Source organism: Peromyscus californicus, unplaced genomic scaffold (assembly GCF_007827085.1).
Source record: "Peromyscus californicus insignis strain IS unplaced genomic scaffold, ASM782708v3 Scaffold_11__1_contigs__length_118956290, whole genome shotgun sequence".
NCBI classification, from domain to species: domain Eukaryota; kingdom Metazoa; phylum Chordata; class Mammalia; order Rodentia; family Cricetidae; genus Peromyscus; species Peromyscus californicus.
The window spans coordinates 35,735,298-35,749,862 of NW_026294402.1; the positions used below are offsets into that span (position 1 = coordinate 35,735,298).

Sequence of the window (14,565 nt, forward strand, 5' to 3'; positions counted from 1 at the left end):
CTGGCAAGAAAAAAATTTAAGAGCTATTTAGTGTATTTAATTTGACATATAGTATTTAATTATGTGTATATGTGTGTGTGTGTTTGTGCATGTCTGAGTACAGGTGACCTTGAAGTCCAGAAAGAGGCTGGATGCTAGTACCATGCTCAGGTCCTCTGCAGGAGCAGCAACTTGCTCTTGACTGCTGAGTCATTTCTCCAGTCCCCACAAGAAAACATCCTTCATGGAAAATGGAGCTTTTCACCCTCAAGCCTGATAGAGGCTTGACCCCACCCTTGTATATGGAGTTCTGCTCTCTGCCATGGCTGTCAGACTATCAAACATAAACAGCTAAGAAATGGGTTTGAGGAAACACTGAGCTAGATTAGCTTTACCCGTCTCTCCTATTCCTTCAATATACTCAACCAGATGACTGATATTTTCTAGGTTAAACTACAAAAAAAACAAAGGAAGTAATAAATGAATAAATAGAATATGACAGATGTAGTGGAATATTCTTTTTTTTATTTTTTTTTAATTTTGCAGTACCATTCAGTTCTACATATCAGCCACGGATTCCCTTGTTCTCCCCCCCTCCCATCCCCCTCACCTTCCCCCCAGCCCCCCCCCCCCATTCCCATCTCCTCCAGGGCAAAGCCTTCCCTACAGACTGAGGTCAACCTGGTAGACTCAGTCCAGGTAGGTCTAGTCCCCTCCTCCCAGGCCGAGCCAAGCAATCCTGCATAGGCCCCAGGTTTCAAACAGCCAGCTCAATTCTTATTGGCATATACTCATTGCACACAGTGGATTTCATAAAGGCATTTTCATTCAGATACATCATATTCTTTGACCTTATTCCATATTCACTCCCCTTTATTCTCTCTTATCTTCTTCCACACTTCTGCTAGTCTCTTTCCTTTTCCCAAATAGTCCACTTTCTATCATCATGTCTCACACACACACACACACACACACACACACACACACACACACACACGTATATATGTAGTAATCTAGGATCCATACATAAAATAAAACATAATATTTGTCTTTCTAAGCCTGGCTTATTTTGCTGAAGATAATTTTCTCCAGTTCTATCCACTGTTCTGATGACACAAGTCCATTCTTCTTTATGGTTGAATAAACACATGGTGGATATACACCACATTTTCCTTGTCTGTTCATCCGTGTTTCCAAACTTGGCTAGACACAATGAAATAGGACTCAGCATCGAAGAAGAAGGAAATTCTGACACACACATGAATGAAGCTGGGTGATATTATTCTAAGTAAAATATGAAGTCAGTTACAGAGGGACAGATCCTCTAGGACACCATTTGTATGAGTTGCTTGTCTTGGACACATTCATTGAGACAAGATGAAACCAGCTGCTGAAGGATGAGGACGTAGGAAGTTACTGATTCCTGGATACTGTGTTTCAGCTAGAGAGGCAGGAATTTTGGAGATAGTTGGTTTGGTGGTAGGACAACAGTTAGGATACATTTAATGCCAATGAACTGTTCACTTGGGAATGGTCACGTTACATGGATTTCACCGCAGTTTCAAAGAAATAAGAGAAGAGGAGCCCAAGTCTTCAAGTGCGCACTGTCACTGTTTCCAGCTTGATCTTCTTCTGACAACGGCTGGCTAAACAGTTAAGCAACTTCCTAGGTGGGCTGGGTTTTCATTACTGTTGTTCGTTTGCTTGTATTTTTGCATTTCTCATCTGTAAAATGGGAATGTGTTGGGGAGGTCTTCTTACGAATTTTTTTTCTTTTGAAATGGCTTTGTTTGTCTTCTCTTGAAACCCAAGTGATTAAGACTGTTTCGTCTCTTCTCTATCTGCTTCTCCAATCTCAAAAGGTAAGAGTGTTTGATCACAGACCCTGAACCTGGCACAGGGTCAGACTTGACCTGCGGCACTTAGGCACCATGGAAGGTGGCTGCAGGGCAGGGCTAGGTAATGTAGAAGCTCCACTAAAGCTCACACATGTGTCCCCTCATGACCAGGACAATATACAAAGAGCCTTCTCTTCCCTGCTGAAAGACTAAAAAGAGTTGGTGTGTTAGTTATATTTTGTGTCTGTGATGATACATTTATGGAAGAGTTTCTTTGGGCACATGGTCCGTAATAGCTGTAGGTGGTGTCTTCAACCATGCACAGTGAGCAGAGCAGTGGAAGTGGGATTAGCTGTAAACTCTCAAAGTCCGCCCACAATGACTCGCTCCAGCGAGGCTCTGCCTTCAAAGGCTTCCTACAACCTTCCAAAATAACACCACCAATATGTGAGCCTGTGGGGAGCATTTCTTACTCAAACCACCACAACGGGGGATTCTTTTGGAACTACTGATTTTACTCATCTGACGTATTTTACTTTAAGAAAAAAAATCAGTTGAAGTCTCTGCAACTCCATCCCAGAGTGATGCTTGGTTGAAAAATAGAAGCAACTAGTGAGGATACAAAAGATATTGGTTAGCAATTTTGGAGCTAGGAAGGTGTGATAATACATTTCTGCTATGCTATCCAGTAGCTGTGGGTTCTTGTCTATCATGTAACTAGAATTCCCTTTTTTTTCTTTTGAGGCAGGATCTCACTATATAACCACTGTGGGCCTAAAACTCACTAAGCTGACCTCAAACTCACAAAGATCTACCTGCCTCTGCCTCCCAAGTTTGAGGATTAAGGTCTTGGCCACAATGCTCAGTGTAGCTATAATTCTTAAGCCTTAATGTTCTTCACCGTATACTTGCTTGAGAGGTGTGGTGCTGACTTCATCAAGCCTTAGAGCGCCCAGTTTATAGAAAGTATTCAAATTTGGTAACCTACATTCATTAAGGTTGTGGTCCCAGTAGGAAAATGTAGGCAGAGAAGGCTGCATAAAAATGTTGTTGATGGAAATGTAAATAAATACAACCATTATTTTGAAAAAGAACATGTAGAGGCATGAAAAATTAAAAATATTTCTACCATATGATTTAGCAATGTCACAGTGTAACAAATACTAAAGGGAATTGAGATCAGGACATCCAAGGGATACCTATCCTCTAGGATTTTCTGTACCACTCTTCAGGGTAGACAAGACACAGAGTTGACCTGAGTATTTAATCAGCAGATGGAGGGACATGGAAAATGTACTGCAAACGCACAATGGAATGCCATTCAAACTTTACAAAAGAAGGAAAGCACAATATCATTGAATACATTGATGAATCTGGAGAACATTACGCTAAGTGAAATAAGTAACACATAGAGTGACAAACAGTAAAAATCTCACTTCTATGCAAAATACAAAAAAGTGGAACTCATGCAAGCAAAGTAGAATAACGGTTACTAGGGACTTGGAGAGGGGAATTAAAAAATTCTTTCTCCGTATTTGTTCCAGACTCCTTTTTATGACTAACGATCTTTAAACACATATGGGACCAACCACTGTGTTTTTGGTCTGTGTCTTCAGCTCCTTAACGCTGCTTTTCCTTTTCTTCCCCTTTCTTTAAAATGAACCCTTGTGCTTCATGTTCTTCCCCCTCGAAAAGTGCTACCAAAGGTTGTGATGAGTCACAGCAGCCTGGCTAAAGAATGATCAACATAAAATATCCCAATATAATCCAGTCCCACATGATGCTCACCATGAATTATTCATACAATCTGATGAGGACACCGAGAGCATTTGTAGTCAAATAGCTCGTCTCCAAATGATGAGCCACACATCTGACACAGATCACCATGCTCTCACTTGCAGATGGGGACAAGGGCCTGGGAAAGCACAATGACTGAGCAGTACAGAGTAAGCAATGAGGAATGTTAACATTAAATGCTAACACCAGAGCTCAAAACTGAGTAGTCAGTTTCTACCCACCCCCTTTCCTGTCCCTAATTTCCTGTAGGATGAATGAGTTTATTTTTAAGAAATGTGCACAGGTGGAAGGAAAACACACACATATGAGGACTTTTATTAACCCAACTGTGCTCAAATTCAGCTGCTGCTATACCAACAGAAGTCAAAGTGTAAGCTAAGACAGTGTCTACAATCTGCTTCTTAATTTGGCAGGCATGGCCCTTTGTGACTCAGTCCCACCCAACTTTGTCAGCATTAGCTGACCCACCTACTATCTAACTGAAAACTGAAACCTCAAGTAACATTTTTACTAAACTCTCTCCAACCCTGTATCTCTGCCATTGACTCCAACACCCTTCTCTTCCCACCTTATTTCCTCATCCTTTGGTCCAAGCATTCATTCTTCCACGAATACTTTTCATCTTTCCTTCATCCCTCTTTGAGTATCGAATATAAGATGGCTATTACAGTCATAGAGAGCATCTATGATGGTCAGTTTTCATTGGCAGCTTTATACAGAATTTATAATTCTAGAGAATTACCTGAAAAAGAAGTCTCCATGAGGAACTGTCTAGATCAGGTTGGCCTGTGAGCATGTCTGTGGGGAACTGTCTTGATTGCATTAATTAAGGTGGGAAGACTCATCCATTGTGGGCAGTGCCAATCTTTTGGTTTGGGTCTTGGACTATATAAAGTGGAGAAAGTGAGCTGAACACTAGCATACATACATAGATTCATTGCTCTGCTATTGACTATGCATGTAATATGACTAGCTACTTCAAGTTCCTGGGCCTTGACTTCCCTGTAGTGATTGACTGTAATCTGGAATTTTGAGACAAATAAGCCTTTCTCCCTTAAGTCACTTTTGCTAGAGTATTTTTTCACAGCAACAGAAAAGAAGTAAGATAGCACCTCACATCTTACATGACACCCATTGCCTGCTCCCATGTCAATCTTTCTCACTAGGCCCTCAGCTCCTTTGAAGTGCTAGAGTTTAAACACATAGCTGAGTGAATGAATTGTGTTATTATCTATGTAAAATTCCCATGCTAAACTAGTTTAGTGTCTTCCATTATTTTTAAAGAACTTCTGATGGACATAAGTAAAACAAAATGCCAGGTCTAGAGAGATGGCTCAGAGGTTAAGAGCCTTTGCTGCTCTTACAGAGGACCAGAGTTTGGTTCTCAGCACCCACCTGGTACCTTACAACTGCTCAAAACATCAGTTCTAGGTGATCAACACTTTCTTCTGGCCTCTTTGGGTTCTTGCATGTATATGGTACACATAAATTCACACACACATACACATAAAATTACACATATGAAATGTAGCACCTTAGCCACTCTTAAACATACAGGTCAGTGGCATTATGTACATTCATAATGTAGAGCCACCACTGGCATTTCAGGAGTCTGCACAGCTCTTCCCTGCTGAAATGGTAATGCCTTGTAATAACCCTGTACCAGGGAGCAGCTGGGACTTTCTTTTGTCTTTGTATGCCATAGTTCAAGGTGAAGAATGAAGAAGCTGGTGTCAGATTACTAGTCTTGACCAAAACAACAAACAAACAAACATAAAATCAACCAAATCCAGGACCCTAGAAGAGGGTCTTACAAAGTGAGTATGACTTCCTTAAGTGACTTGTAGGGTTGATGGACTCAGGAGCAGAGCAGGCCAGATTCCTTAGTCTTTACCCACTTAAGCTGCTATAACAATACACTTGAGCCAGGGAGATGACTAAAGCACAAAACTCCCTATCTCCTGCTCCTAGAGGTTGAGAAGTCCAAGAGAGTAGTTTGTTAGCTCATGGGTCTGGCCACTGCTTCTCTGAAGATACTTTGATATTGCATCATGGTGTAGGAGAGGGGAAGGTGACCAAGAGGGTCTAGCTAGTTCTCTCAAAACTTTTTATAAGGTCTTAAACCTCCCTCATGAAGGTAGAGATTCTGTGACCTGACCTCTCCCAACTTGAATATTATCATCTTGGAGTTTCAGTTTCAGCCCACACATTTTTGGATGGGCACAAACCTTAAACCGTAGCAGGAGAGAACACACTATAATCTTGTGATGAACCAAAGGAAGATAAAAATTGAGACGCATGCAGATTTTATCATATGATCTCTGGGACTCTAAGACTCACCTAGCTCTTCAATCAGCACCTTATGGCGTGCCAACATCTACTCCAACACTTCAGGACACATGAGATTCTTTGCTTTTTCAAACAGCCATTGTACAACTGGGCTCTGACTATAGGAGCTTTTCTTGTTACATTGAGTCGGTATTATCTCTGCCATTCTTCTATCTTCAGGTCACAGGGACTTGCAGGAAGTTGAATTCTTTTAGCTCACAGCACTCTGAGCTTTAGGACCCAGCTGTTAAGAGTTCTATCATTCTTTTCCCTTGTTGAAAACTTTTATGAAGACTTTTATGCTCTTCCTCACATGGTATAACTTGCAATTTCATCACTTTCATGTTTTTTTTCCCCTCTGAAAATCCTTCCTTTTGTCATTCTGTCCTCTAAATGTGTTCATTAGAATGAATGTATAGACTTCTTCATGCTCAGAACTTGAGAAATCTAGGGTGGAGTCATATTTTTTTCTAAGTGGATAGTGAACACATTTTTCTTTAATTTTGTAAGTTCCAGTCCCTGTTTCAATATATAAGTCCCTTCATCCTTTCCTTCCTTCCTTCTTTCCTCTTTCCTTCCTTCCTTCTTTTTTCTTCTCTTCCTTACTTCCTTCTCTCCCTCCCTCCTTCCTTTTCTTATTTTCTTTTCTATGCTTATCATATCAAAATAGCATGTTTATAGGCATTTGTTATTCAAAAATTCCCTTCTTTATGTTGTCAAATTTTGTGCACTAATGAATGAAAGTGCCCACCTCGGGCCTTATTTAAATCATAGCATCAAGCACAGGCCACCATACAATTCAAGAATAAATAAATCCCAAATGAAAGCAAGGAAGAAAGGAGCTCTACACCCCATCCCAAAGCAGAAGGGAGTATCCCTTTGTTCTGAGAGTTGAAGTAGAACTGGACAGGCAGTTTGGGGCCAGAGCTGTGCAAGAAGAAAAAGGTCTTATTGAATTATTCTTTTTTAGACAATACAGACAAAGCCAAAATGGGAAGAAATAAGGCATGCCTGAAACTTGGATTTATATATGCACAGAATTAATCAAGAAGAAATTAACAACTCCATCGCCTGTTACTGTTTTTATGGTTCTTCATTGAGTTTTAGTCATCTCTGTCACAGAGAAAAGTCCATAGGCTCCACAGGAAAGGTTGGCCTGACCCAAACTGTAGCAGAAACAGACGGTCATCTGATTTTAATAACAGTGTTTAAACAGAGCCGGGCTGCCATTAGTGACACCATCAACAGCTATTTATGTAGGAAGCATGGCATAGAAGCTTTCAGCCCCAAGGAATTTTTTTTTCTTTCTTTCAATGTTTGTGATTGTCTGTCTACATAGCAATGAAAACATCTGGATGTAAACAAATCTTTCAGTCCATCATCCACATGGCTGGCACACACAATATAGAAAGTCAAATGTTAGGAAGGCAAAATGCAACTAGCTGAGTTCTTTAGAGCTATAAAAGTCACCAGGTCAGAGTACTCATTTAGAGGGTGGCTATATAGACAACTCAGTGGGACAAAGATGACAAGTTGAAGTTCCTCAGGTCTGTTAAGACCCCACTCAGGGCCTCGCTGTTTACAAAGGCACAGCCTGTCACCCCTGCCTCAGCTAAGGCTACCCTTCACTCACTGAAGCATCTCACTGGAGATCACATACTCCATCTGAGGATTCAGAAATACGTAACAGCTTTTCACAATGTCAACCATGCCTCTGCTTATGTACATTTGCTATGACTTTATTTCCCCCTAATTCTTCTGTCTGATAAACTTCTCCTCCTCCCATTCATCTTCCAAGACCGTGTTAAAACATAAACTTTTGAGGGTGCCCTGGAAATCCTCTCTGTGCTGCATGGGGTGCTGGGGTCCACTCTCCTCTTGCAGGTACCATTTGAGATTGTTCCCACACCCACATTATCATGTTTGTCTTATCTCTTCTGCTACAGAACAGAAGGCGAGCTTTTCCCGACTTCGACTTCCTTGCACGGAGAATAGTGAATGACTTGTGATTACTCTTCTATTGTATTTAAATTAGTTCCAATTTAAACTTCTTGGATGAAGTTTTAAAAAAAAAAACCAAAAAAAAAAAAAAAAACCCAAAAAACAAAAAAAAACCTTAACAATTCAGAGTTCTTATCCAGTGTTCACATAGGTAATAGCTAAAGGAATTTATCTCAACCCAATGTTGACTGGATTACATGAATTTATTCCATCAACTCAAAGTCACTGGCCACATAGTTCACATTTTGGGTTTTGATGCAGTTGTATAAGACACATATTTTCCTAGTACTTCTGTTATGACTCAAAAACTACATTTCTATACATGTATAGCTGTGACACCTGGCTTGTGAGGATGCCTAATTCTCTGTAGAACATTTCCAAATCTCTCTAGAATACATTGTACCAAAAGATTGCAGCGACTGTTAAATCCTTAATAACATTCCCAGAAGCTATGCTTGCTAAAGGTATTGAATGTCCCATCCACCAACTCAATTCTAAACATTTGAGAATTTTCATCTTTTTTGCTTTATACTTCATTACTTGATAAGAAAAGGAAATCCCCCAAGTTATTGTTTGTGTGTGTATAGGATAGTAACTCTAGCAGTGCATATATCTGAAGTACACATATTATTTAATTGTATGTATACTCATCAATGGGGAAGAAGTATGTATATTTCTGTATAAATATGTATATACATTTTTATTTAGTAAAATAGCCACAAAAATCCCAAGAGAAAATCACTTCATCCCTCAACCTCACCCACAGCCCATTAAAACTTGCAAGTATTTTTCATTTCTTCATCAAAATCCAGTAAAACAAGCCAAGAACACCAGAATGAAGAGGAATATGGCAGTCCTTTCTCTGGGCTTAAGGGTATGAGATAATGAACCTAGTTCCTGGGATAAGCATATTTATTGGGCTTGTTATGTATCAAATGTAACAAAAGTCGAGGATCTGAAGAACGCCCTGTGTGGTTCTTTTCACACCCTTTGATCACACAATTCCTCTTTAATTCAAATGCAGTAGAGCTTAAGTGGCTTCATTGATGTGTTAAGTGTGGAATGATTTTTGTATAAAATAAAAAAGGCTCCATTATGTGTCCAGAAAAAGCCTGTGTGTGCTTGTTTATTGAGACAGGAAGTCGGTTTCCCACACAGAGCAAGGGTTCTGTGATGCTGAAGCTTTGTGTCTAAAAAGAAGAGTGAAGGAAACTTAATTTTCTACCTGGCAGAGATCAGCCCGTGGAGGAAGGGTCAGACAATGCCATTGGGCTTCAGCTGAATGAGAGGACTTGATTGATTTTCAGAAAATGTGCCATGGATAGGGCAAGCCCGGAACACTTTTGTTAGGAAGAACACACTTTGTATAATAGAAGCTGGTTTCTGTGCCTTGTTTAAAGTGATGTCTCCCAGTGAGTACCAGCTATCACCTCCCAAGTCAGATGGGGAAAAAGAGAGTCTTTCGCACAAACTCTACAGGTTAATTTGTTGTTGTTTAGTTTTCTCTGAAGTCAACTACCATTTGCTCTTTGCATTTCTTTCTCCTCCCTCCCTTCCTTCCTTCTTTCCTTCCTTCCTTCTTTTCTTTCTTCCTCTTGTTCTCTTTTTCTTCTCTGTTTCTTTTTCCTATTGTCAATATTTTTGAGATTTTTCCAAGGCAAAATTAAATAAATCCATCCATAGTGGATAATAATTCCTATATGCTAGAATAGTTCTTAATCTTGATATAATCCATGGCCTAAGCCCTATTCTGTGTTGGGAACAAGCCAGAATTCGATGCAGTTTCCTACTCCCAAGGCTAGTCCTTCCCCTTTCTACCACATCTGACTTAAACTATAAGGAGTAGCTTCATTCCAGCCGTCCTCGCCGAGGCTGTCACGAGTCTATCACCTTCCGTCCTGGCTGCCGCCATTGCTGTCTTCCTCTCCATCCTCATGCTGGGTCCTCTAGAACCTTCTGCTTCATAGCTGGGAACTGCTTACAATGAACATTTTATACAGTTGTTCCAATAAATGATTTTTTCCTTGGTTTTTCAATACAGGGTTTCTCTGTGTAGCTTTGGAGCCTGTCCTGGAACTTGCTTTGCAGACCAGGCTGGCGTCGAACTCATAGAGGTCCACCTGGCTCTGCCTCCTGAGTGCTGGGATTAAAGGTGTGTGCCACCACTGCCCAGCTATTCAGTAAACGATTTTATAAACATGCAATAGTAAAACATACAATAGTGATATGGCCCTAAATGAGGAATGCAGGGCAAAAAGGATGTGCTTAGGCAGTGTTTCCAAGGTTAACATTTATCTCACTAGTATTTCAGAACAAGTGAATTTTCAGGGTGAAAAGCTTGTAAGAGGGTAGTCATGACAGGTTCAAATCCAGGAAAACAACCCTGGGTCAATGGACATTGCATGTGGGGTGGCAGAACTGCTCCTTGATGAAGGAGTGGGGAAGGGTAATATTGCCAACACAGCACTGTCTCCCTGAGTAACCTCCAGATTCTTCCCCATACAGTTATATTATTCACTGCCCATCTGAACTAATTTTTAAAAATCCTCACCCTCTCTGAGTGTGTCTGTGTGTTTTTGTGTGTGTTTCTCTCTCTCTCTCTCTCTCTCTCTCTCTGTGTGTGTGTGTGTGTGTGTGTGTGTGTGTGTGTGTGTGTATCCACAGAGATTCCTTGAAACTAAAATTATAAAAGTGTTTGTAAGGATGGTTGTGAACTACTGGAAGTAGGTTCTGGAAGCAAACTTGTGTCCTCTGGGAAAGGAACAAACAGTTGCTTAGCTAAGAAAGAAAAAAGAGAGGAAAAGAAGAAAAAGCCCTGTATATAATAATTTCCCCACCAGGAATTTCTAATGCAGAAAGTACTGGGGCAGGAAGAAGAATCTTCTTTAGAAGGTCTCGAGTGAATTAGAACAAGCACTAACTTCTCTTCTTCCTATGCGGACAGATTCCTCATCCCTGTTCCTTTTATTACCCTCTGTGTCCTCACTGTATCCTTGCTATTCAATGCTCCTTCTTCATGCACCTTTCACACTCTTCTCACTCACGCCTTGTGGGACCCCATTTCTCACCCACTCTTCCCCCTGTTTATTCCTGCCTCCTGACGCAGTGAAGGAAAGTCGACCCTCAAGTATGGCACCTTGACACACTTCCAAGCTGGAGAAAACCTGAAGCCACGGCACCAGCAGCCCCCTTCTGGTCCTCTCTCTTAGGGACTTGGGTGGAGGCTGTATTGTTCTGTGCCAGAAGACAAGGACAGGAGGCTAGGAAGACTTACCAAGTAAGTCCCCATCTAATTGCTAAATCACACCCTTCTTGTTCACCCACACTTCTATATTGAGTGTCCCTTCCTCATCAAAGTAAGCACAGGCTTACTCATGTGCTGTTTAGGGTCAATAGCTATAAAAAGTAAAACAAGGTTCCCGGAAGCAGATTTACCGAACCAGTAGAAAATCTCTACCATGAGAAGTGAAAGACAAAAAGAGAGGAACTGAGGAGGACACACGTAGGTGACAAGACACCCCAGGTTGATGGCCTGGGAAACCAATGTTGCTAAAATGACCATGGCAATGCCCAGAGAACCCTGTCACATTCCATGTCATCCCTGTCAACATATCAGTGACGTTCTGTGGAATAACAACAAAATTCTGTTACTAGCCAAAAGATGTTTTGGAAAAAGAATAAGACAAGGAAGCAGTAGACTGCCTGCCTTCGATAATGCTCTTGAACTATAATCATGAGAACAGCCTGGCAAATGGCATTCAAAACAGACAAAGAAAAATGAAGCAAAACAGCTATCTTAAAAGTAAAGCTATAAACACATAGATAACTAATACCGGCAAATGTGTAAAAAAAAAATCAAATGTGTTGCAGAATGAACAGGAGTGATGCTGGGAAATTGGGTATCTACTTGGAAACGAATGAAAGCAGACCTCTATCCGTCACCAGTCACAGAAATCAACTCGAATTGAATTAAAATGTAAGTATTAGAGCTGAAGCTGTGAAAGTCCTAGAGGAACAAAAAAAAAAAAATTGAAGAAATCCCACAGGACACTGAAATGGGCAAGGATCTTTTTTAACTCCCCAAAGCACAGGAAACAAGCAAAACAGACACACAGGACTGCAGCAAAGGAGACAGTCCTCGGGATGAGGAGACAGCCTGGGGCTGGGAGAGAAAGCTCACAAACTGTATGTCTGACAAGAGGTCAATATGTAGAATATACAAGGCACTCTAAAAATTCAAGAGCAAAAATGTCAAATAACCCCAGCTTTTAAATGGGCAATAAACCTGAGAAGACAGTGCTCAAAAGAAAACAGGGAAATGGCCAATTGTTCGATGAAAACTGGCTTTAATGTCACCCATCAACCAGAAAATGCAGATCAAAACCACACTGAGGCACCCTCTTCCTCTTCTAGTCAGAGTGAGTATTATCAGAGACAACAGCTCTAGCTGAGAAGGGGAGATGGGGAGGCTCGCATGCTGTCCTCAGGAATGCAAATTGGTACATTAATGCAAATTAGAAATAGAACTAACTTCCAGGAACCACACTCTTGTTTATAGGTTAAAAAAAAAAGTCAGTGAAATCCCTATGTTGAAGAAACATCCGCACCCATGTTTGGTGCAGCCTTGCTCACACCAGCTGTAAAATGGAGCAGCTTAAGTAACTGGTAACTAAACAACAGATAAAAGACAATGCTTATACACAGTGGAATATGATTCAGCCATAAAAAGAATGAAATCCTCTCATTAGATACAGCATGTATTACGGAAAATGAAACAAGCCAGGTACAGAAAGAAAAGTTTTGTGTGATCTTATGTATGTGGTGAATAGGAAGATTGGCATCAGGGCTGGAGAGGTAGCTCTGTGGTAAGAGCACTTGCTGCTCTTATGGAGGACCCAGGATCTGTTCCCAGCACCCATATGGTGGCCCACAGCAAGGGATAAAATGCCCCTTTCTTGCCTCCACAGGCACCAAGCACACATGTTGTGCACATACATGCATGCAGACGAAACACTTATATCCTTAAAAATAAATACATCTTCTTTTAAGTGTTGACTTAAGAGAAGTTGGAAATGGAATGGCAAGCTATCTGAGGCTCATGTGACTAGAAGGAAGGGAGCTGTTACAAACAATACATATGTCTGTATGTAAGCATTATACGGCATGTCTGCAACGTAGGGGGTTCTATGTTTCTTTCAGTGAAAAAATTAATTGAAATAAAAATTATGCAGTTTCCCTAGGTCTTGGGAGGTTTTCAAAGATCATTAATCAATGAAAATATAAATATTGCATTTAGCTCAATTCTACAGTGCACTTATCAGGACATTCAGATGGACAGAGGTACAAGGAATAAAGACTAGAAGGACTACACTTGGCTGAATGTAGTAAAATTTCTTAGCTGGAAAGGAAACGTTCTCTCTCTTTCCTGTTTTTTCTCTTCTTTTAAAGTTTGCATAAGTTGATCTAAAACAATCAGGCATCTTTGCAATGCAAGGCATACTTTTGTTCCCTCTGGTCTTGGAGCTCTATCTGATTTTAATCAGCACGGGTCTGATATGATTCAAAACAGCTGATGCTAAATTTCCCTTTTAAAATCCCTATCCTAAACTGGAGCTGTTGGGACAGCCCCACCTAGTCTAAGGCCCTTCCGCAAGGCAGTCTTATCAGGTACAAATATTGGGGTTATAAGTTCTCCCCCCCCCAAATGTTTCAATGTCCTGCGGAGTTCTCTGTGATTTAAAAGTCTTGTTAAGCATAATAGAGTTAGTTCTTGATTATCTGCAAAAGGGGAAATGAATAGTGGCACAGATAATCCAAAACAGCAAAACAATCAAAATGCTTCTTACATTTACTCTGGAATGCTTTGTATGGCTTTTGGGGATTCAGGCTTCCCTTCCCAGTGATGGTGTGCTCAGGACAAAGTCAAAATGAGTTTGCATTCTCTAAGCCCACAGCAAATAGTTAAGGGGGGGATGTGGAGCAGCCACATGCTGGGTGGCAGGGAGAAGGCAGCCTGGAATCTGAGGGAGAGCATTCCATGGAGACTGGAGATGTGGAGAATGCCTATAAGAATAATTAAGTGCTGACTGGAATGTAAACCAGTCTTGTAAATGAGCGAGGGGTGTTTTTCTAGCCCACGTTACTTAAAACATCAGGTTATCGTCTTTAGAACTAGTAAACTGGTAGGAAAAAATGATCTTAAAGTTCTTGACTTCTCACAATCCACTGATGCTGGTGCTCTGTGGAGTCGAGACCCATCACTTAGGCCTTGGGGTCAGTCCACGGCCAGCACAGTCTAGTTCCACCCTTCAAACTTTTGCATTTGGAAGTGTGTAGCTTTATCATGTACCAGCTTGTACCATTGTCTATTCTACTGATAGTCATTCCTGTTTTATGCATGAGAAAACTAATTCACAAAAAAACTAAGTTTACAAAGCTGATCGCTAGAGACATTAACTTTGAAGTTAAGATGATTTTTTTCTGGTTTGGGTAACTATATTATGAGTCCAAATTTAAGAAGCTCCATTGTTCTGCTCAGAATGAAACTTTTATTAGAATTTTAATCATTGTTTTGATGTTTATGTGATTCTTTCTTCAATGTTTTTAGGAAGTTAAATCAATT

General features: G+C 40.6%; 1 long non-coding RNA gene across 1 annotated transcript in view; it reads left to right on the top strand.

Moving 5' to 3' along the window:
* The window catches only part of LOC128122093 (uncharacterized), a 340,108-nt gene that overhangs the window by 266,672 nt on the left and 58,871 nt on the right, over window positions 1-14,565 (top strand). The window contains exons 9-10 of the long non-coding RNA XR_008222330.1: window positions 11,050-11,220; window positions 11,814-11,919. This is a non-coding gene — a long non-coding RNA (uncharacterized LOC128122093). The remainder of the gene's footprint in view (window positions 1-11,049; window positions 11,221-11,813; window positions 11,920-14,565) is intronic.